Below are 24,178 nucleotides of genomic sequence, written 5' to 3'. Positions count from 1 at the left end.
CAGGAGTCCTACACCATAAGGTCCATATGAGGAACATGGAGCTATAATAAGACCTATTTTATAGCATTTACCTTCAATTAATTATTGTCACCATACTGTCCAGCCTCCTTAACAATTAGTTGAGGTGAACATTATGCTTTTATCTATACATTGTACGTTTTAGACTTTACCACATATACCAAATATAGAAGCACTATAGACTTTTTAACGGGTGAATACATTTTATGAGATTTTTGTGAAGTACTGTATAAATCTATATTATCATTACTATCTCTAATAACTTCATAAAATATTGATGACATATTTGAGATACATTACCAATTAATTTGATTTGATTTGTACTTTCATCCACTCAAAATCATTTTAAAGTATCAATTGTGTTATGCACTTAATTATTTAGTAAATAGGTATTCTTGGGTCAAATAAGCATGTTTCCTTGCTCATACAGATTTGATCATATGGTAGGAGAAGTATACAGAAATAAAACAAGCAAACTAGTATGTGCATTGGTCCAGATAGGCTACCTTATAATGTGGTAATGAGCACTCCCAAAATCTCAATGATTTCACACAAGCAAAGCTTCTTTCCCACTTATGCAACTTGCTGAAGCAGGTCTTCAAGAAGGTCTATACATATTTGTCACACAGGGGCAACATGTGCCTCTTCTAAGCTTCATACAAGAGGGAACTGACTGCTAACAAATCCCATTGTAGACTTAAAATTTCTGCTTTTAAGTGGCTTGTAGCTTTTCTGCTTATATTTCATTGTGCAAAGCAAGTCACATGGTCACATCTAAATCCTAAAAGGTGAAGAAATGCAGCTCAACATGCTCAGATGGAAGAAAGTAAAATATATGCAGTGAATAGTTCTGATGATTGCCACAATTTAGTTTCACATGAACACAGTCCAGAGATAAAGAATGTAGCATTAGTATAAGGAGTATATGAAGATTCTCCTAGTTGAGACCTGAATGGATGAGAAGAATTCAGCTGAATCATGAACAGAAAAAGCATAAGTGAAAATAATTCTGATGCTGGAAAGAGTTAAACAATTACAAAGAATGGAAAGAGGGGTCAGTATGGTTTTAGGATGATAAGTAAAGAAGGAAGTTGAAAGAGGAGCTGGAATGAAATCTTTTAGGGCTTCACATGCCAGTGTAAGGTACAGTAAGTTAAGAGCTTAAATTAAGAAAGTTAAGAAAAATTCCCAGATATATTTTGGAGGTAGAAACAAAAGAAGATCCAGATAAAGTAATTCTAGAAGTTAAGAAAAAGCATGACTCAAGAATGACTCCTAGGTTTCTGCTCTGAGCCACTGAGTGGGAGGTGGTACCATTTACGAAGCTGATTAAGATGGGAAAAGGACAGGTTTTATTTGATTATTGTTTTGTTTGTTCATTTTGCTGGCTGACTGGTTACTGGGGGTGGCTGGATGAATGTTTAAGAATTTAATTTTTAAAAGTTAATTTTAAGAAACCTGTAAGAAATTCAAGTGCAGAACAAGCAGGCAGCTATACATTTAAGTCTGGACTCCACAGAAGATCTCCTGGATTAATTCATGTATTCAAAAGTGGCCTGCATATGAAGGATAATTAAAGCCAAGGAAATACATGATATCTCACCTAGGATGTAATGTAAGAAAGAGAAGAGGAGGGCCTGGGATTTAGCTCAGTGGTTTCGCTGCCTGCCTTCCCCGGTACCAAAAGAAAGAGAAGAGGATTTGGGTCAGAGCCCTAGAGAGCTCCAAAATCTAAAGGTCAATAGAAGCAAAGCTAGGAGAAGGGACTTAAAAGTAGCCAAGGCCAAAATGGTCTTGTCATGGAACTCAAGGGCATACTCTGTTTCGTTAGAAAAGGTTGACAAACTGTGTTGATTCTCTTGGGAAATCAAGTCAGATTAGGATACAAAGAATGGCCTTGGATTTTGATTTATCCATTCAGCAAAGGACAATTCTTACAGCTTTGATCTGACCAATTTTTGTTCCCCCCCGTGGACCAAAAACTGTTCTAGATACTCAGAATGTGGTAGCAAATAAGACAGCCATGTTTCTGCGTTTTTATAACCTACGTTCTTTTGGGGCATATAAGCCATAAACAAGTAGGTGAATAAACTATATAATTTGAAAGAGTGTAAGTACTATCAAGAAAGATAAAAGTTGTAAAGTATTATTGAGTCGAGTAATTTTAGTCTAGGAATAGAAAGGAGATATCAAAATGCTTGTAACATGCAATTATAATCAAAATCTATTTTTTCCTTGAGTTGAATGATAGCATATATGATATGTGAGCAGAGACAGTAGTGGGAGATCTGTTCATCAACCAGAAGTAAAAGTCAACATCTGCAATGATTATCAGACAATGCAAGAAAGAAAATGTTATTTATTCTAGACTCTGTCTCCCTCCCCATCCCAGATCAGCGGTTTCTAGACCTGCTTAAGAGGCCATACAACTCAGAGAATAACCTAGCAAATCCCTGGGGAAGAAATATTGTGATTAGGTAACTTGTATTATCTGCTTTGGCTAAGAACGTTGCAAAATTTTTCCAGTGATCACTAAGCATAAATACGTTTTCAGGAATCCCAAGTTCTACAAGTGACTCTCTTTCAGGTAAATCTGGCCTTCCTGGAACCATCTGTACATAGAAAAATGTTGGACATCAGTTATTTTAGGGACTAGACTACTACCTGGAAGCAGCTGGGGTTTAAAGACAAATATGTACCAATTATTCCCCTTGTTTTCTTTATAATTGCATTCTCTACCATCTGGTCTTAAGTAATTCTAAGTCTTTAAATTTCTTCATCTATTAAACGTGGACAACTAGAAATAATCTTTTCTGCCTTATCTCCTTACATGACTTTTGCCTTCTAGAGTAGATAACTGAAGTTTAATCAGTTTTTGTTTATATGACCCATTATTGTTATCCATAAGGAAGAATACAAGCCACATACTTTCTCCCGATACTTTTAGAAATCTAGTCTTTATAAGAAAGAACTGAACACTTTAAAATGTAAACAGTCCATAAGGAGAACGTGGATAGAGATATCCTAAGACAAACATATTCCAACTGAAGGTCAAAGTTATTGACTCTTCTTATATCGCTTGTAAATATTTTCCTCTACATAACAATCTTTCAAGTAATACTGGTAGATTGAGGCCAAATTACTTAAGTGGAGTTAATTTTAAAGGAGAGAGGTGTTTTATATAATCTATAGATGTCCTAGATCCAACATACATTGCTTTAAAACAATTTTAAATCAGCCTATTGCCTGTCTCCCATGAGGTTTGTTGGCTTCACAAACATAATAAATTTTCTCAAGTTCCTGAAAACCAAATTGGTCTTGTTCTTTATTAAGTTTTTCTACCTACTCAATAGAGGTTGAACAATGAACTAAAACCCTAGTACTAGAAATCCAAAGTTTTCCATTTTACCTAAGACCAATCCTACATGTTCTTAGGAAAAAAATATAAAGGAAATGAAGTTTGTCGTCTTTCCATCTCCCCATAGTTGACAGCTCTTAGCCAGTTTCCTTGAAAATGTCCTGTCATCCAATCCCGATTGTGAGAAAACTGCAGCCTAGTATTATTTTATATCCCATTCTTATTAGAATCTAAATCACAAATAGTAGATGTCAACAACTCAGCCACATACTGGTAGAAGAGGGAGAGAAAACCACTACTAAACAATAGAAGTTATTTCTACTGTGTCTTCTAACTCACCAGTGATCTATTGTGTGAAATGAAGCAACATGAAAGTGGTACCATATCAAACATGGCAGATAACATAAAGTTCGTTAGAGAAAAAACAAATAATCTATTTATGAGTTCCTAAGTTCCCACTTTATGACTAAGTTAGACACAAATGCAACGGACCATATGTCCTTTATTAAAGCTCTATCTGTATTGTCTAATAATTACCTATTTAAATTGGCCAGTATTCTACAAGAGAGTATTGCTAAAATTAGAAACAATTTCATCAATATTTGCAGTTATCTAGTCTCATTTATAAATCCATATAACAAACTACAAGGCTAGGGCTAGAATAGGAATTCTATTGCCCTAAAATCCTTTCTCCTCACTCCTTGAGTATGTTGCTTTCCCTCTTCTCAGGTGTGAAGTTCTACCAAAAAAGATTCATTTGGGTTAACAAGCCCATTTTGAAAGGTAAATAACTCTAAGGGAATTAGTTTAACAATTAGGTCCTTTATGGAGAGTGCATTGCTATCTTAGATTACCTCCCTCCTAAACTCTTCTTGAGATAATCCCCAGAGAAAATGAGCACTTTAACAGAAGTGAAAGAAAAGAAAAGAGTGTTTTTGGAATTTGAGGCAAGGGGCTGTAAGTAAAAATATTCCTAGGTAAGATATTAATATGGGGAAGGAAGTTTCCAGCAGCCAGGAAGGAGAAGCTAAGTAAAGCAAAAAGAAAGATAACTATGATTGCATTAAACATATAAAACACAAAAGAAGAAGCAAGATATATCATGTACAGGTAAAAATTCCCTATGATGAATGTTACCATACGTATATCTAAAATGTACCAATAAATGTTTTGCTTCAAAAATTCAAAAAAACAGATTTTTTTCCTAGGGCGCTCCACAAAGTTGCAGAAGGCCAACTTCTCATTACACTTTCACGTGGGAGAAAGAGCATGAGAGCGCTCCAGGGTTTCTTTCACTAAGAGCACTCATCCCACTGAGGAGCACTAATCCATGCTCATAACCTAGTTATTCCCGAAGACCCTCCTAATACCATCATATTTGGGGTTAGGATTTTAAAATATAATGTGGGTGAAAGCACATGCTTTCAGTCCAAGAAGATAACAGTAAAAATGGTATATACCAAAAGATAAAAATCAAAATTAGCCTTAATATCTTCATATATCATAGAAAAAATCCATCTCAAAACCTATCAACTATATGATTTAAAAATCTCCAAATATCTTCATATTCCAAATTTTGGTAATACCTAAAAGGAATAAAAACTTTTTCTTATGCTATTAAATAGCCTTACTGATTAAAATGAAAACAAAGTAAGTCAAAAAGCATATGGGTTTTTGGAGGTGAGCTGTCAGTGTGGGAGTCAAATGTGGAACATTTATCTTAATTCACTGTCTCATGCTTACATTTCACAGACCATTATTCTAGTCAGCCAAGGCCAGAAATAAGCATATTTAAAGATCAAATACAAACTATCTTTCCTGGAACATTCTAGAGGTTTGACAGGCCTCTGGAGAAGCTGTACACCGAGTATATGGGAGGTTTAAGAAAAATCACTTTTACCTGATTCAAGAGTCAAATGAAGGCATTTTAACTCTATTACTTACTCCGCAGCTCAAATACATTTTGCTAAGAGATTATTTATAGTTGTGGACATCGAATAGATCATCTCTAAACTGCCTGAGGCGAGAGTTGCTTTAAGAATCACAAACCTAGTTGAAGGAGCAGCATGGTGACTCTGAACAGCTCAGTGACTCAGTGGGCTAAGAGAAGACTCCTGGGACTTCTGTTTTCATTGCAGCTCTGCCCCCACAGCTTTGCCACAGAACTCTGTGTAGTCTTTTAACCTGTTTCAGCTGTTCTTTCCTCCTTAGTTTGTGAGCTAACTGGCTGCCCTTGGGAGGAAAAACTAATTTAAATGATTTGTAAACAAAAGGTTTTATAGCATATAGCTAATAATAAATAGCAAAGCTTTAAGCCCTTGATAGCATGAGTGAATCAGTTCCCAGCACTTACTCTACTGTATCAGAAGCAATCATTTTGCTCTTTTTATAGAATTCTCATATCTGCTATCAAGCCAAAGACTTCCTACTCCTGCTTACTTGTAAAATATGAAGATTTTTTAATTGGCACCAGAGTCCGTATCTCAAGTCCACCAAATAAGATCTGGATTTCACTTTTTCCTAGGGCTGATTGACAATGGCCATTTAATGGCTTCTGGGTACACTGAATCTGGAGCCAAGACAGCCAGACACAACAGCTAACTGGAACCCTATATTCCTACCTAAGAAGATTTAAAGTCACATCCAAAATACATGTTTCAGGGTTGGGTCTTGAATTTACCCTTTAGTTTCTTGGCAAAGGCCTAGAAACACATGCAAGCCAATACAACCTTTTTCCATAATGTCCAGAATGGCAGGTTCAACTTTCAATCCACTGTCTTGACCTAAACTCTAGCCCATGTCAGTCCTTCATCTACCCTCAAAGGTCCCCAATTTTGGGTAGGTCAATTGCTGCTTCTGATGACTGTATCTTTTAAACAAAATCTAACACTCTGAGGACAAAAGCTGAATAAAAACAACATTCTGTAATTGTTGTGGCCGGCTCAGGTTTTTCCACTGAGATTCAAAAACCTTGATTTCAGTCTCTAGTCATTTCCTTAATCCACAATCCTATTTAAATCAATGCTTAAGAGTTTCCGATTATTATTATGTGTGTTGCTGTTGTTTTCAACTAATACTTATGAAAATTCTAGAGGAATTTATTGAAAATGTCTTTATTTCTAGAATGAAAACTACCTACAATTAATTGAATAATTAACTTGAGCATACTCACATGCAATTATTATGGCGACAGTTGTGGAAAACACATACAGTTCCTCTCCACTAAGAGGCTAATGAAGACATTTTCCAGTGGGTCAAATTGTTGTTCTCATCCAGCATGGTTTCCTCTCCTTATAATATGTATTCCTAACTTTCCTTTGTGGGCTACATGTGCTGTTTATATACGCCATTCTTAACTGGAAAAAAAAAAAAACATGTTTGTTGTTGGTTTGCTGGCGTTCTTTTGATCTCAGTACTTATTTATAGTCTCTTTATAAAAACCCAGAGTTAAATCTAAGTACTAGTTTTATTAATTTTGTTTCTAACAAGACTTTGGTCCACTTGACATGCTCAGAAGAATATGTCACTGTTTACTTAGCACCATAGTTCATCTCCCACACCCGAGGGACCCATGCAATTGGTGTTGGACATGAGTTCCTCATTCCTTTGACAGAAGTCATGTTCAATTCAAATCCCTTTAACAAAGAAAGCATCTTCTGAATGAGAATATAAGTCAAATATTCTCACTCATTTTGTGGACGTATAGTCATGATGACTTCATCTTTGTATGATAATTGATATTCTCTTCCATGTATAGCAGTACAGGAAGGCTCCTACAATATGATGTAGCTTACATCAGTGCAGAAACATCCAGTATTCATTTATTCATTCTTTCAAAATTGTTGCACATCTATTATATGCCAGACCTAGGGTATGACCAGCTTGAGAAGATGTACCACCACTTTAATCCATTTTGTTGTGACTCAGATATACCCTTGGATATATATACCAGGTAACATCACATACGATTGTCTGTGAACTTCATATTTAGTATCTTGGTTACTAGGTTTAAATTTTGATTTTCTAGCTCTTGACCAAGTATGGTCCTTCCATGATGTGGATCAAATGGACTATTAGCAATGAAAAAAACTTTTATAAATAGTCTAGGTTGTTCAGAGTTGAAAGCATCTTTAATCAAAACCACACAGGTTCTTACCCAAAATTTCTCTAAGTATTTTCTTCTTTCTGACTCAGGTTTTTACACCATCCTCTCATCTTTCTTTAACACTCAAGTTTCCCCATTTTTTCTCCAAAGGAAAAAGACTTTCTCCCATCCATCTCTATGGGTTCGAGTCAAAACTACTAACACCATAGCTACCTGCCACCGTAAGCTGGTATTTCCCTCAGCTCTAAGCTATTCTAGCAATCCTGATGCTTTTCCAACTGGTGATGTTATAATATCTGTTCAACCTTCAAGCTTAACTTAGCTCAAAACCTAAGTAACACCTACTTCTTCGCTCTCTTTAGTTTGTAATAAACTCATTTTTAAAATATCTTAGATCTTCCATCCTTTCTTCTAACATTTGCCTAAACTAGAAAGAGAAATGGTTTTTGGAGTGCGCAGCAAAAGAATCCAAAGGGAAACATTTATAAATATGTCGTTAGCCTCATTCATAGAAGAACATGCCGTGAAGAGGCAACAAGATTGGTTTGGTGTTGTGGTCTGCTTGTATTGCTTGACAGACTCAAGCTATAAAGTTTGTAAGATGTCGGCTATTTAAGTGATACCACTTATTCTAGTTTTTCCTATGATAAGCTTGTCAACCAGTCTTCTGAATCTAGGTTGCCTGCCCACAGAGCTTTTCCTGTACCACGCTGAGCAGATCAGCTGACATAAGTATATCAGTTTGCACGGAAGCTAAATTGCTCAGGATAAGTCTGTGCATTAATCTAGTTTACTCATAATTCTCTATTAAATTTGGTTAGGGTACCTTATATTACAGAATATATCACTTCTGAAAAATGTAAACATTCAAATTTCTAGATATAAAAAATTGTTGGCCCTAATCTCAGAATTTTAGAGATTCATTTAACTATACAGATAATAAATTGGGTTAAATATTCAACTCAGCTACATTTCGAGGAGTTTCTTAATTCATAGCGAAGCCCCTGATTTCTTTGTGTCTTATTTTCAACTTCATTTTCCACAAAATTATAAATATACTTTCATTAATACACACACCAATAATTTTTCTATTAATTTCATTGGCATATGTTCATTAAATTGTCTTTAAGTTCATTTATCTTGAAGTCTTTCTTACGGCTAGTATTAGCATCTTTAAAGTTAAGTCCTGAGTCATTTTCCTTTGCCAATCGTTTGATAATTTTGTGAAAGCCTTGGTTTCTTCACAAAGTCTAAGTCCCCAAATTTTAAGCCAACAACTCTTCTGAGAAGCCCATTAACATTTTATTAAGGAGAAGTCAATGCAATATTTCCTGCTTCCAAGGATAATATATTTCTAATTACCTATTTTTTCTTAACTCCCCTGTCTTTCCAGATTATTGCTTAAAACTTCATCAATTAAGTCAGATTGGCCTACCTCAGCAGATATCTCATACTGGGCTTTTCTTTCTTAGCTGTGGATTTTCCTCTGAACATATTACATTTATTGAATTCTTTTCACATAGAGTCTTTTGGTGATCTCTTGTCCATAAATATTCTAGCCCTTTGTTGTCATGTAGGAATTCAGAATTAGAGATTTGTGTGCTTTTATAATTCATGTTTGACTACTCCAGTCTTTGCTTCATTTTTGGAATTGTTTCTTTTCCTTGGTCCTCCTTGTTATCCTACTGGTCTACTTTGTGTAGCAAGAGGTAAGCCTAAAGGTATGAATTTTAGACTTAGGTGTAGACAGAAATAGCTACTGGTACTGCACCATGCCTCATGCATTTTCACTGTGAACACACACACACAAAGGTGGAAAGTATTGGAGATGTTCCCAAAGATAACCCTTCCACACTCAGTTTTTGGAGATTGTATTTATTACATGTTGGTAGACTGAACTTCTCTGAAGTTGCCTCTCAATAGACTTCTAATGTATTCTCCATAATGCAGCCAAAATGATCATTAGTAAAATATAGTTTTGGCCTTGCAATATGATGTTGATTAAATTCTCTTTGAGTTCCTTTAATACACAAAGTTAAAACTGATACACGCACACAAGCTTTTCTACATCTGGTCTTTTCCTTTCTTTGGTGCTTCTACTCCCTAAGCCTGCTTACTCTATATATTCCATCTCCAGGAAGATACTACTGTTCCCAAGTAGTCCTATTCCCTTGCACATGTTGTTTCTACAAGTGTAATTCTCTTTCTTCCTATTTCACTCAGAAAATGTATTCATTCATATTCAAGTCATATTTTGTGTCACTTCCTCACTTAAGACTTTCTTGTATCTACAGCAACTGTAGTCCTTATTTTGTCTTCCCAATATACTTTGCCAAGTTTTACCAGGACCTCTATAATTCTATTGTGTTCACTTGCTTACATTACATCTGTCCTCATAAGTCTCTAAGCTTCTTGAAGGCTACACATGCACATCCAAATCATATTTCGTCCAGAATACATGAGTATCTTTGAACATAGACATAAAGTGCTCCAGAAAAGTATTTTTCTTAGTATATGTTTGGAATCCATGATTACATTCATCTTGGGGAATTAGTACATATACCCATGGCATCATTTTTACTACCCCAGCCCCTGGAAAAATATTTTTAAATACTATCTTGAAAGACAATTATCATTTTATCAAAATGAATTGTTTTGAGCAATGTAGAATTTTCTCCTTCTCTAGAAATCTTTGTTCAAGTCCCTCTGAGACAAAAAGTATTTATTAGTAAGCTAATTAGTTTAGGATTATGAATCTAATTAAGCAACAAGATCTTTCCACCTTGCATAGGCAAACCATGATCCAATAATAATCCTGCATACTCGTGGAAGATCAGAATGATGAGGTACAATCAACATACTAATGGATGGCACCTCATGCACACCCATGCAGACACACATACACATATGCTTTCCAGAAAATGGTTTTTTTATAAAATGGAGTGCTACACAGCCATAAAGAATGAGAAACTCGAGACATTTATAGCTAAATGGATGTACATTGAGGCCATACTCTTAAGTGAAATAAATGGGAAACATATGTGTAGGTACCAAATAGTTTCTCTGGTGTGAGAAACTGAAAGTCTAAATGAGGACCAAAATGTAAAATAGGTCATGTGAAATAGGAAGAAAAGGTCCAAAGGGGAAGGAGAAGGGGAAGTGGGGGGTGGTAGGGGAAATGAAAGAAGGGAAAGGAAAAAAATATGAGAAAAGGAAAAAACAGAAACAAAGGTCTTTGAAAATAAGGAGGGGTGGAGGGGTTGAAGGGAGGGCAGGGAAATGGGGAAAAGTTAAGAACCAAGATATATCATGTAAAGGTATAAATTCCCAATGATGAATGCCATCATATTGTATACCTAAAATGTACAGATAAACTTAATGAATTAAAAATTTTTTTTCAGGGGTAGGGATTGAGCTCAGTGGCATCACGCCTGCCTCACAAGTACAAAGTCCTGAGTTCGATCCCCGGTAGCAAAAAAAAATTTTTTTCAACGGTCTAACTTGAGAAGGTGCCCTCTCAGAACCCAACCACAGTTCTGAGCCTAGCTTTGAGCCATGCTAGTCCAGGTAACAGGCATTCAAATAATGAAGCCCCTGGGTGACATCTGTCCCCACTGCTACACTCATCCCAGCTATATGAAGCCAGAGACTGTGGAAAGAAGATAAGCCATCCCTGCAGTATGTTGTATGAATTTCTGACCAACAGAATTGGTGGGCATTATAAAACAACTATTTTACCCTGCTAAGTTTGGGGTGGTTTGTAACTAAATATTAGTTACTGGAAGGACTCCTGGAAAAAATGAAAAAGAAAAAGTTGAAGAGAATAGAGACTTAGAAGGTGGAATTCATCTTGGATATGCAAATTTGAAAATAGTCCCAATGACCCGGCAGGTAAGATCCATGTACAAAGCTATATAAATAAGCTTATAATCATTTGTCATAAATCTGAAGTATCTGTCTTCCTTCATTTTATTCCTTCTGCAATTATATAATCTTAACTCTGGAGCCTGAAACTTCAGTAAGAACAGATTTGAGTCTTTTTACTCTTTCCCATATCATCACTCAAATTGCACAGATGTAGTGCAATTTGGCTTTTTAACAAGTTACAATATTCGCAGATACTGCACAATTTTACCACATTAATTAACTCTCATCCACACACTCCCAGAGGAAACGAAGAAACAAAAATTCCAATTACAGAATCCATTTGCTGAGAAAACTGAGTTCCCTGGAAGTGGGGCCTATCATATTTTTCTAAACCTTTCCCTTGAGTTTGGTAATACAGTTACAGCCTTTTCTTGTAATCAGGTTTCTCTTCTGTTACTTCATCTCTTTTTATCTAGATGTTCTCTTTGATTTTTATCTATTTGTTCCTTTTGCTCTATCAAATGTGACAGTTGTGATAAACTTTTATGTGACACTGTATGATATCAAGCTCCTCAAGGGTTATGTCCATTTGTTATTCTGTTCTGCACTCATTACCATCCCTTTCCCTACAGGGTTGAGAGTCCAGTGTGTATAAAACTATAGCTCAGTCTATAGAGAATGACAAACATACTGCAAGGCATAGTCCCTTTTCTAAGGTACTTACAAAGACAGCAGTGGTATAATACCATGAATGTTTTTCTTAAAAACACAAGTAAAGAAAAAGCCTGGTACTGTATAATTTGGAAGCAACTAAAATTCATTTTATAATTTGGACAGCCTCAGCTTTAAAATATAGTAAGGCCTCTGTGGTGTCAGACAGTAGCCCAAGAACAACTAGACTTGAGTCCCCTATTTCTTCCCTCCTACTATATTAAACAATTTGTGCCAACTAGTAGTCTAAGTAGTATACATTTTTATTTAATTGTCTCATTGCTTGGATTGCAGTTACCCAGGTTGTTGAGAAGAGAAGTAGCAAATCAAACCAAGACAACAAATTTCAGGGATTTTTAAAGGTAAAGAAGACGATTAGATACAAAGGCAAACAATTGTAGTATTGTAGCACCATAGTGATTGATGACAAGTCCATTAAAAGCAGAATCTTTAGTCAAGTCTTTCGTATACCAACTGCCAATTATGTAACAAAAAGTGTGTTAAAATTAGAGATAATAGTTAACATATAATCTCTGTCTACAAAGAGTATAGATACCTGAAAATAAGTATAAATAAAGTCACCTATAGATACCAAAATGGAAAAGACTAACCTCAGAGGATAAGAAATAAGTAGAAAAGGAATACAGTGCATATTCATTTACCCAACCAATTGCATAATAGGATAGGGCTGCTTTCCTTAAAGTAAGTTAGCCAGTCTACAGCCAAAGCAGATTCTGATAAAAACAAGTTGAATATCAAGATATTTTATCTAACAATATATAAAATATATAAATGAGTATATGCTATATGATACCATTATAAAAAGTTTAAAAACAGGCAAAAATAATCTATGTTGAAAGAAATTCAAATAGTTTCTTCTGCAGATTATTGACTGGAAAAATGTACAAAGAAATTTTCTCAAATGATGAAATACTCTAATATTTTCTGAATGTTGGATACATGAAAGTATATGTTGGTCAAAACATTAATTTTTTCACTTAAAGTCTTCTCAGTCTTTTATTCTCTTTTACACTTAGCCTCTCAGCCCTAGTCCTGGGAAAATTCCTCGAGGAAAAGGACAGCAGAAAATATGTGGTCCATTATAATTCATTTCCCTTCTATCTAGTATCTGGGCCCCTCAGGTCCTAGAGAACATGATAATTCAACAATGTCCTCCAACAATTGATTTTGTATTGTAATAATTATTTTATATTAATGTTTCTTATTTTGTCTCATCAAGACACAAGCTAGCCCATCCCATCCAAAAATGGAGGTCTAAAATAGATTGTTGTAATATTTTCCCAAGTGAAGAGCCATATGGAAAAAAAGATAAATTTGAATCTGTTCTTCACACTATACACCTGTGTGAATATCAAGTAGCTCAGAATAAGAAACCTCATAAGCAGTAAGGAAAAAATATGGATGAATTCCCCTATGCACCAGGGGGGGAATGAAAATTTTTTTTGACTCAAAATCTAGAAACAACAGCAACAACTTCATAAATTTTGTTACATAAAAATTAAACTAAAACATTTCATATTATAAAATACTATATGCAAAGTAAAAATTGATAAATTAAGAAAAATATTTGCAACTTCTACCACAGTTTTGATATACCTATGAAAGCACATCTAATGAGAAAACCAAATGTGAAATACAAAAATTGGCAACAGATACAAAGAAAGAGCACAGGAAATCATTAAGACAGCATGAAATATATATACACACATATGCATGTAAGTATGAAGCTCATTCATTCATAGAGAAATGAATTTATTAAACTATGTTATACAGACTTAATTTTAGTACTAATATTATCATTTCTATTAAACTACATTTCCATTTTTTAAACATATTATAGGACAAACTGAGTAATTGTGTTTAATGTCAAGACAAACAAGGATTTTCAGTTTGAGGAGGATACAAAGAAGTCTAAGAGGCCCGGGATTTACCTCAGTGGTTCCGCCGCCCGCTGCACAAGCGCAAGGACTCGAGTTCGATCCCCGGTACCAAAAAAATAGAAGTCTAAGAAGCTAGGTAAAAATCCTATATCTTAAATACTAAATTGGAAATACTAACGTAGAATTATTTAATCTACCTCATTGTAAACATACACATTATCTATCTGCTGAAAAGGCCTAGAAGCAGTGGCAGTTCAGGAGCCGTGAGCACCCCTAAGATCTTGATGGTAGTCTTTAATTCTAATTCCTGAATAAAAGGGAGGAGAGTTCTTTGAGAAAAGGTGGAAATCAATTCTATCATAGACCATACTATTTTGCCCTAGAGAGTGTTAATTTTTCTATGTAAGAAGAATTATATTTAACAAACACAAGAGGAATGATAGAAACTTACCACCTTTGAGATCTAACAAAATACTTTTTTCAGACATTCACACTATTAGAAGAAAAGTTAAAATGGTCAGTAATCATTTATCATTACTATGAGAAAACCAAAAAATATGTCTCCAGATGTGAATTTGAAATACACGATACCATCTATAAGGTTTAGGAAAAAAATTATTATGAATATAATGGTTTCTATATTAAACTGCACATTTCAATACCATCGAGCATAAGAGAAACATTAAGATCATGCCTCAAGAAATAAATTTAGAATATGAAAGATTCTACAGGACAGTTTAGCCAATTTCAACAAGTCAGTGGCATGTGAGATTTTTTAAAATGACAAGATTATTCTACACTAATATTTAAGAAAACAGAGGAAGATTATGAAGTAGGAAATACTAGCCTTAATCTCCCACAAAGGGTGAGTAGTCACCTATCCATGAAGGAAAATTGCCTTGAGGTGTAGAGAGCTCAAGGGTCCAATTAAGAACCTCTCAACAATACATTGGACCAACTGCAGAGAAATGATGACTGGGGAGATCAGCAGACCTGAGATGCCTGAAGATAGCTAGGAACAAAGATGAAGGGCAGGGCCTATCAGAATGAGCCTCACAGCAGGTGCCACTGTAGTCCTCAGGGTTCTGCTTTGCAGAGAACCTTGACAGACTTTGCTGCTGAGGACCTCACCTTCCCCCTTGGCAGCTACAAACCATTACCACCACACCTTTCACAGAGACAGTGCCCTTAGTGCTCATTAGCATGAACCCCAGTGACCAGAGTAACTAAAAGTCATCTGAAGACAGACTCCAGAGAGAGAGAGAGAGAAGCTACTGTGTGCTCTATCAAGAAGGAGCCACTTTTGTGCCTCCTTGAGACAAAGACATCACCACCTCTAACTCTATACCCACTCCAGATCCCAGAGCTACAGTCTCTACAAACCTATCTATGCTCAAGGTCCCAGATCCACTACTTGTCCATCAGCACATGCATCTCAGACATTGGAGCCACCACCACAGAGAATTAGCCCATGTGCACCTGCACTGAGAACACCATTGCTGCAGTGGGCATAACCATACTCTGAACATCAGTGTAAAAGTACCTCTCCACATACCTGAGTCTTAGACTCCAGTTCCTCAACTCTTCCACAAGCACCCTTGTCTCACAAGCTGCTACCAATGCTGCAGCATTGCCCCCGGGTATCAGTACCACCACCACCCCAAGATCATGGGACTATGATAGCTCCTTGTGCACTTGCACTCCAGATCCAGCTCTGTGACACTTTTATAAGTGTGGTGCATCAGATATTTGTGCCACCATTATCATAAGCCCATCTGTAAGCTGAAACTGACCCCAAGAGGGATCTCTGCAATGACTGGGCCCACAGAGCAATCAAGAAGTCTCCAACAGCCTTTGTGACCAAAGACCACATGTGGAAAACCACAGTCATGGCTGCTTGAAAACAACTGCAGTCTTTTCCAATACTGACCTAGTTGACAGATCTCTGAGGACTCCAGCACATCTTCACTGTCACTGAATCCATCAGTCCCCAGTCAGCCAGAGTCCACCCATAAGTGAAGACTTTTCTCCAAAACAAATGATCCATAAAGTCTTGGACATACTCAGATTTCCACTGCTATGATAAAATACCAGAGATAAACAACTTAAAAGAGGAAATATTTGCTTTGGCTCATGGTTTTAGAGTTGTCAATCCACAGATGCTTGGCCTTATTGTTTTGGGGAATGTGCCAAGGCAGTAAATCATGGTGAAAGAACACAGTTGAGGGTGCTACTAACTGCACAGCAAGCAAAAAGGAAAGGGGTATGCATGTGAAGGCTTTAGTGTCCAAATAGCACTTTAAGGGCATACCCCAAATGACCTGACTTCTTTCCACTGTGCCCCACTTCTCTAAAGTTTCGATGTCCCCTAATAGCAGCATCCGCTTAGGATCAACACATCAGCTTTTGGAAGATATTTCAGATCAAAACTATACCAATTTTCCAGAGATGACTGCTCTACTCGCTGTATATATACCAAAGCAATAAAATAAAAAACATTAAAATACAAAGGAATATTTGCTACATGTGGGAGTGTATGCCTGTAATCCCAATATAGTACTCAGGAAGGCAGAAGCAGAAGACTCTCAAGTTGGGGACCAGACTAGGTAACTTAGTGACTGAGTGAGACTTTCTTCCAAAATAAAAAATAAGTCAGTGCAAAAGCCCTGGGTTCAATCCCTAGTACCACAAAGGAAATATGACTTACTACATCACAAAATGTACATGATAACTTCCTAGTAATCAAACCTTAAAAATGGAGATCTACTAATTGTGTGACAAATAATTCCAAATAAATGTTTTAAGGAACTCCAATTAGCTATAAGAGAGCACAGGTAGATAACTCGATACCATGAAAATAATATAAGAACAAAGTGATAAATTCAATCAAGGAAAAGAAACAATTCTGGGACTGAACTATAGAGTACAATGAGTCAAATGAAAAATTCACTAGGAAGCGCCAACATCATACAGATGAATCAGAAGAATGAATCAGACAGGACATTTCAAAATATCCAAACAGAGGAAGAAAATAAAAAGGAATGAAAAACTCTATAGGTTTTATGTGACACTGTCAATAAAGGTTTTCCTCACTAAAATCTAAGAAAAGAAAGAGAAAGAAATGAATAGCCAGGTTATTTAAATATACAATAGTGAAATTTTCCCAAATCTGGGAGAAAAATAGATATCCAAATACAAGAAGCTCAAAGATCTCCAGTTAGGATTAGACCAAAAAAGATTTTAGCAAGGTACACAATAATGAAACTAAAAAATTAAAAACATGGAAAACATAGAAAGCAGCAATGTAAAAAAAGGTATTTCACATTCAAGGAGACCTCCATAAAGCTATCAGTGTATTTCTCAGCAGAAACATTGCAAGCCAGAAAACAGGGACATAATATATTCAAAATGCTGAAAGAATAGCTATGATTCAAGAATACTTTACTCCACAAAGCTACCCTCCAGAAATTATAGAGAGATAAAGATTTCCTCAGATAAACAAAAGTAAAGGAAGTTTACTACCACAAGACCTGCCTTAAGAGAAATATTAAAGAGTTTTTTGAGATGAAAAGAAAAGATGCTAATTAGTAACGGGAAAACATATAAAGTCAATAGTAAAGGTAAATATAACAGTTCTTCAGTATACACAGGGATTGGTTCCAAGGCATCTTGAAAATATCAAAATTTATGGACATGCAAATCCTTCATACAAAGTGGCATCATATTATCATATAACCTACATAATCTTCTTGTGTACTTTATGATATTTTGGTTACTTATAAAATGTAATACACTGTAAATGCTAAGTAAATAGTTGTTATACAGTATTATTTAGGGAATAATGATAAGAAAAAAGTCTTTACATATTTACCACAAATGTCTTTTTTTATATCCTCAATTCCAGATTAGTTCAATTCATACACACAGAGTTTAAGGACATAGCATGGTACTGAAATAAACACTGACTTGTACACCATGTAATAGAATAGAGGACACAGAAAAAAAAAAACTAGAGCTACAACCATCTGATTCTTGACAAAGAGGTCAAAAATATACACTGGAGAAATGATAACCTCTTTTTTAAAAAAAAATGGTCCTGAGAAACTGATTATCCATATATAGAACACTGAAACTAGATCTCCATCTCGCATCCAGTACAAAATCAATTCAAAATAGATTAAACCCCTAAATATAAGACCCAAAATTTTGAAGCTACTAAGAGAAACCATTGAGAGAACTCCAAGATTCAGGCACAGGCAAGAACTTCCTGAATAGAATTACAATAGCTCAAGAAATAAAACAAACAATTGCAAATTGCATTGCATCAAATTAAAAGGCTTCCGGACAGCAAGGGAAACAATTAGTAGAGTAAAAAGACAGCCTACACAATGGGAGAAAAATCTTTGCAGCTACTTTTCAACAAAGGATTAATATTAAGAACATCTAAAGAACTCAAAGAATATAACTCCAAAGACAGTCATCATGGCAGACTAGAGGTAGCAGTGCTCACAAGATTCTTAGAAGATGATCACCAAGATCTTCAGGTACGCAGAGATGGGAATAGTGGCAAACCAAAAACTCAAATATGGGAAGGCAACTTGAAGGATAGGCCCACCAGATGAATTCCATGATAAGGGCATATACAGGAAGAAGCAGTGACCTCTGAATCCCAGCACTCCTTACAGGCCAGGTCCAGTAAACAAACCATCTTGGGAAAGGATCTAAGTCCTTGATGGAAGAAGCTGAATATGGCAGTGGAAGCTAGGCTGCTGCAATTTGTGCCTACCCTACCAGTCACCAACCAGTGTCCACTGGTCTACCTCTCTTCTCTGTGAGACAGAGCCCATCAAGTAAGATATTCACAGGAAAGGGCTTCCTCAGACTAGGGCATTAAGGAAGGCGTGGGCAGGAGAACCACTCAGAGAGTAGTGAGTGGTTAAAATTGGCAAGCCCTAGGACAAAAAGAAACAAGGGCATGATCCTGGTGAGGAAGCTGGAACCAGGTATTGAGTGATCAGTGAGTCAGTCAGTCTCAAGGATATGCAGCGGCTATGACAAGTGTGATCCAAGGATGGAGAAAAAAACACTAGGGCAGTGCCACTGTGGCCACTCTCCTATCATCCTCCCAGACACCCTGAGCTCTGTGTCCATGTGGTATCCAGCCTGCCACCCATCTCCAAACACTTCAGAGCCTGATACACATGCAGAATCCATTGCACTGCTTACAAAAAGCTGCTGAGTTCAGCATTTGTTTTAGCTCCCTCTCACTGGTCCACAAATGCTGCTGAATTCCAAACCCTCTTCCACCAAGCCCCAAGTACCATTGATTCTGTGGGCTGGATGGAGATTCTCTGAGAGGCATGGGCAGAGAGTTTGGCATGGGCAGAAAGCCACAGCAGAGTGGCAGGGCCAGAAAGTGTATGGTACACACAGCCAGAAAGGCTTTGAAAGAGCTACTGTAAACAAATGAGATTATCATAGAGGGAAAGGGACGGATGAAGCTGCTCCAGGGATCAGCAGAAGACTGGGTGCTTGACTAATCATGCTATGCTTTCTGCCCCCACTTTGATACAATTAAAGGTGTTCAGTCATAAGACAGAGGCAAAAACTTTCAGCTGGTTACACTCACAGAAGCACAGCTGAATCCCAGCAAAGTTCTGGCTATAGAGGGAATGAGAAGTGGGCTTGGCAGTCCACCTGGATCCCAAGCCCCTTCACTCACTGGTAGTAAAGAGGACAAATTATTGGAAGAGAACCAGCTCAAGTGCTAGTTGAAAAATTCAACTTTCCAGTATCAACCACAGAAAACTGGAGCTCACTCCCTCTACAACTGCTACAGAGGGGTCTCTCGTTTTTTAACTGAGGAGAAGAGCACAGAAATTGAATTCAGACTAAAGTATAAAAAGGACTGAGAGGAATCCTTGGTGTTTCTGTTATAGATAGAGATATATATAGATATATAAATATATAGGTATAGGTATACATATGGCAAGAGTGAGAGAGAGAGTTTGTATAGTGTACCTTTGACTTACAAACTCAATTCATTTGAAAGGGCTAGTTGTAACTCAAGTCAATTGAAGGCTCAGGCTCCTCTACACAGCCTTCAAAGTCTCTCTCCTGTATACAGGCAGATTTCAGTGTCCTTAGAGAGACATTGGCCCAGGATTTCTCAATTAACCTCATACAGAAAAGGGTGTTGTAATGTTCCTTCCAGAACTCTTTAAGGGTTAAATCTGTATCTGAGACCATCTGGAAGACAACATTCAGGTCATAACTCAAGACTTTGGTCATAAGCTAAAACTAAAATTCTGGTTGTAATCCAAGTTATTTATATGTCAGGCCAGTCATAACTCAAGGGTCCACTATATATGTGAAATAGGGAATAAGAATTAATTAGTAATTTAGTATCATTTATGGTCATGGTCATGTCAGATTAATCCTCATCAAAAATTGTGTATGGAAGATTTAAAATGTAAGCTTTCAATCAGTATATCAATTCTAACTTGGTTGCTGCTTCCTCCAATCTCCTCTTTCCTTACTTTTTTCTGCCCCTGCAAATAACCTCTCAATCCCCTGACTCCTTCATCCATTCCAGATATAAAAATAATATCACCAAATCCTGTCTCTTTTTTTCTTTAATTTGTTATCTCTTTTTCCTCCTTTTCATCTTTCTTATTCTCTTCTTTTCCTTCTTTTCTTCCTTTCATCATTCCCCGCACAATGGCCTACTTGTCATGTCTTACTGGGTTATGAAAAGAAGTATGAAATTGTGAAATTGTTAAAACAAGGTTTAAATTATATATAATTTAATATATATATAAGTATTATATATATAAATGGTTGATTCTTAGATGCTGATATAACCAGTAATTGTTCTTTCCTTGCAACACAATGATCAGCACTGATATTATACTGAGTAGGTTGAATAGGTTCATGAATGCCAGAACATAACCAAAGCCAAGGTCATATCACAAGGATATATGTACTGACAAAAGAGATCTCCACAGTAGACACAGAGTATTTCTATTTTAACTGTTCTTCAACCCTCAGCACAAAAACAATACATATATGAGAAAAAAAGGCAAGAAAATGCCCCCAAAACCTTATAACATCCTGAAAAGCTGATCTCACAAGCACTAAGTAGAGGAAGTTTCAGACAAACAACTCCAAAATTAATGATTACAATATTTGAAGACATCAAAGGAAAAAACAAATAAGCAAATCCATAAGATGTTCAGTGAGTTTAAAGAGGATGTAAATAAGCAGATAAAGGATTTAATTAAATATTCAATGGGCTTACAAAAGATGAACAAAAAATTTGATTGAAATAAGGAAGACAGAGCAAGATATGAATGACTGCTTTTGTAAAGAATTAGAGACTACAAAAAGGAAACAAGCATAAATTCCAAATATGAAAAATTCAATAGAAAGTATGGATAACAGAAATAACAAATCTGAGGAGAGACTGTCAGAACTTGAAGACAAAGTGAATGAAGATCATGTATTCAGTGACAGCCTAAAACAAGACAACATGGAAGCTGAATCCAACAGCTGCTAGATGACTCAAAATACCACCTAAGAATTATATGAGTTATGAAAAGGTTAAGCCAAAAGTATGAAAAGTTTAAACCAAAAGTATAAAAAGTGGTTCATCAAAATCATAGCAGAGTATTTTCCAAAACTGGGAAAGAATTTAGTATCCACATAAATGGGGTACATAGAACCCCAAATAACTGTGACTAGAAAAGAACCTCTTCATGATACAACATAGTCAAAATCTCAGAAATTCAGCATAAAAGAAAACACCGCACTAAAAGCTCTTAGAGAAAAACATTAAGCGACTTATGAAGTTAAGTCTATCAAATAACAGATTTCTCAATACAAGCCCTAAAAGACAGGAGAGCTTGGAGCAAAATTTTGCAACCCCTAAGAGAAAACAATCACCCAGCCAGATAACTATACTCTGAAAATTTATCCATCATAATTGACATAGAAATAAAAACTTTCCATGACAAAGGCAATCAACAGAAATTTAAGATCACAAAAACAGAATTGCAGAAAGTACCCAAAGCAAGCCTAGGCAGAGGCAATAAGTCCAACATCACAAAAGAGTTTAAAGGAAATAGTACATCTAACTGGGAGAATAGTTAAACAAAAGAAAGAATTTTAAAAATCAGCACTGGAAAAATAATACAATGACAGGATTCAGTAAATATCTTTCAATAATAACACTCAGTGTAAATTGGCTTCCCATCAAACTGGACTTGGACTTTTAAAACATGCTGGAACTGTTGAGACTTTGATGAAGGGATTATTATATTTCCAGTTGTGTGCAGGATAATTGTATTTTGTCAGGTGGAATTATATATTTTGTATGGTCTTTATTTGGAGTTGGACTTTGCTATTTTCTTTAGTTAAGAATGGTTTAAGGCAATGATAGTGGACCTTTTAGAGCTTTCAATGACACGGTCAGCTGTGGCACTGGTACCATAAGTTAATCACCACTGGTTTAAAATGTTTTTAGTGTGAAGTTGACAAGGGGTGGATTGTGGCCATTAATACTAATATGTCAACTTCATAAGATTAAAAAATGTCTAGCAGATTAGCAAAGCACTCCTGTGTATGACTGGGTGGGTCATGAAGGTGTGGCTTTGGGTACTATATCTGGTCACTTGCCTCTTGCCCTGGTGCTGCTACTGTGATCTGCTTTCTGAACACCATGAACTAAGCAACTTTACTTTGCCCCACTCCTCTGCCATGAGGTTTTTTTCCTTGGAGCCTGCCAACCATCCAGTGAATCTCTTTAGACCATGACCTAAATTCAACCTTTCCTCCTTTAGGTTGTGAGTGTCAAGTATTGTGTCCCAATGATGAAAAACCTAATAAAATATCCTGTATGAAGAAAACAAGATCTCATGTAAACAATATAGCATAATACCCCAAGGAACTAGGAAAAACCTCCATGTTTGGTTAAGAAAGGAAATAGAAAAGATCAGAACAAATAAAATTGAAATGGAGGCTAAAATAAAAATAGAAAAGAGCCATGAAAATAAAAATGTCCAAGGCAATTTTTTAAAAGATAACATTGACAAACTTTTGCCCAGAGTAAGAAAAAAGACAGAACCTTCAAATAAATAAAATGAGAAATGAAAAGGCAAACACTAAAATTGTTACCACAGAAATACAATATATCATAAGAAATCACTATGAACAATTATATGCCAACAATTAGATAACCTAAGGGAAACAAATAAATTCTGAGAAAAATACAAACTTCCAAGTCTCAATTTTGAAGAAATGAAAAACCAGAACACACCAATACATAAGGAGACTAACTCAGTAATGAAATATTTTCCATTTAATGCAAACCCAGGGCCAGATGGTTTTGCTTATAAATTCTAACAAATATTTAAAGAAGAATTAATACCAATTCTTCTCTTTTAAAAAAAAATCAGAAGTGGAAGAGTTTCCAAGTTCATATCATGAGACCAACTTGACATTGATATCAAAACTAGATAGATAAAGACAGTATAAGAAAAGAAAATACATGCAAATATTCCTAATGAACATAGAGTCAAAATATGGGCAAACCAAATTCAACAGTACATTTAAAGGATTTATGGAATTTATCCATAATTATGGAAAGATTGTTTAACATACGCAAATGAATAAATGTGATAAATCACATCAACAGAATGTAAAATAGAAATCATATGATCATCTCAATAGATTCAGAAAAATTATTTAACAAAATCAACATTTTATGTTCAAAGTTCTCAAAAATGAGGTACAGAAGGAGTGTACTTCAATACAACAAAGGTTAGTTACATAGCACAACCCTCAGCTAGCATCATACTCAGTGGTAAAAATTTAAAGCCTGTCTTCTAAGACCATAAAAAAATGAAGTCTACTATTGCTATATCATTGTCTAATAGAAAACACCTTTTCCATCTAAGAAAAAGGGCAGTGCATAGCACAATCTTAAACAAAACTGAAAATTTTCAGTGGATGGAATCAAATCCCTGGGATAAAAGGAATAGTCCCAAGGATGGTCAAATGCGATCTCTGCAGATGGCTGCACAGGATGACACTTTTTGCAACATCATTTCTCTGCTAAGCTGCACAGCATCTCTGGTGCTTCAAACATATTGTTTATCTCATTAAGAGGAGCAGGTTCTAAAGGTAAAAACTGAACGAGTGCCATTACTGAGGAAACAG

At 35.9% G+C, this 24,178-nt stretch overlaps 1 long non-coding RNA gene across 1 annotated transcript in view; it reads right to left on the bottom strand.

Annotated features, from left to right (window-relative positions):
- Window positions 1-24,178, bottom strand: part of LOC147825877 (uncharacterized) — a 510,141-nt gene that overhangs the window by 338,169 nt on the left and 147,794 nt on the right. The window contains exon 4 of the long non-coding RNA XR_015440050.1: window positions 6,549-6,732. This is a non-coding gene — a long non-coding RNA (uncharacterized LOC147825877). The remainder of the gene's footprint in view (window positions 1-6,548; window positions 6,733-24,178) is intronic.

The sequence above is a fragment of the Heterocephalus glaber genome, unplaced genomic scaffold (genome assembly GCF_053883595.1).
Source record: "Heterocephalus glaber isolate CG9 unplaced genomic scaffold, H.glaber_assembly_v1.0 deba00001481, whole genome shotgun sequence".
Lineage (NCBI taxonomy): Eukaryota > Metazoa > Chordata > Mammalia > Rodentia > Bathyergidae > Heterocephalus > Heterocephalus glaber.
This window is presented reverse-complemented; position numbering and strand designations above follow the sequence as displayed.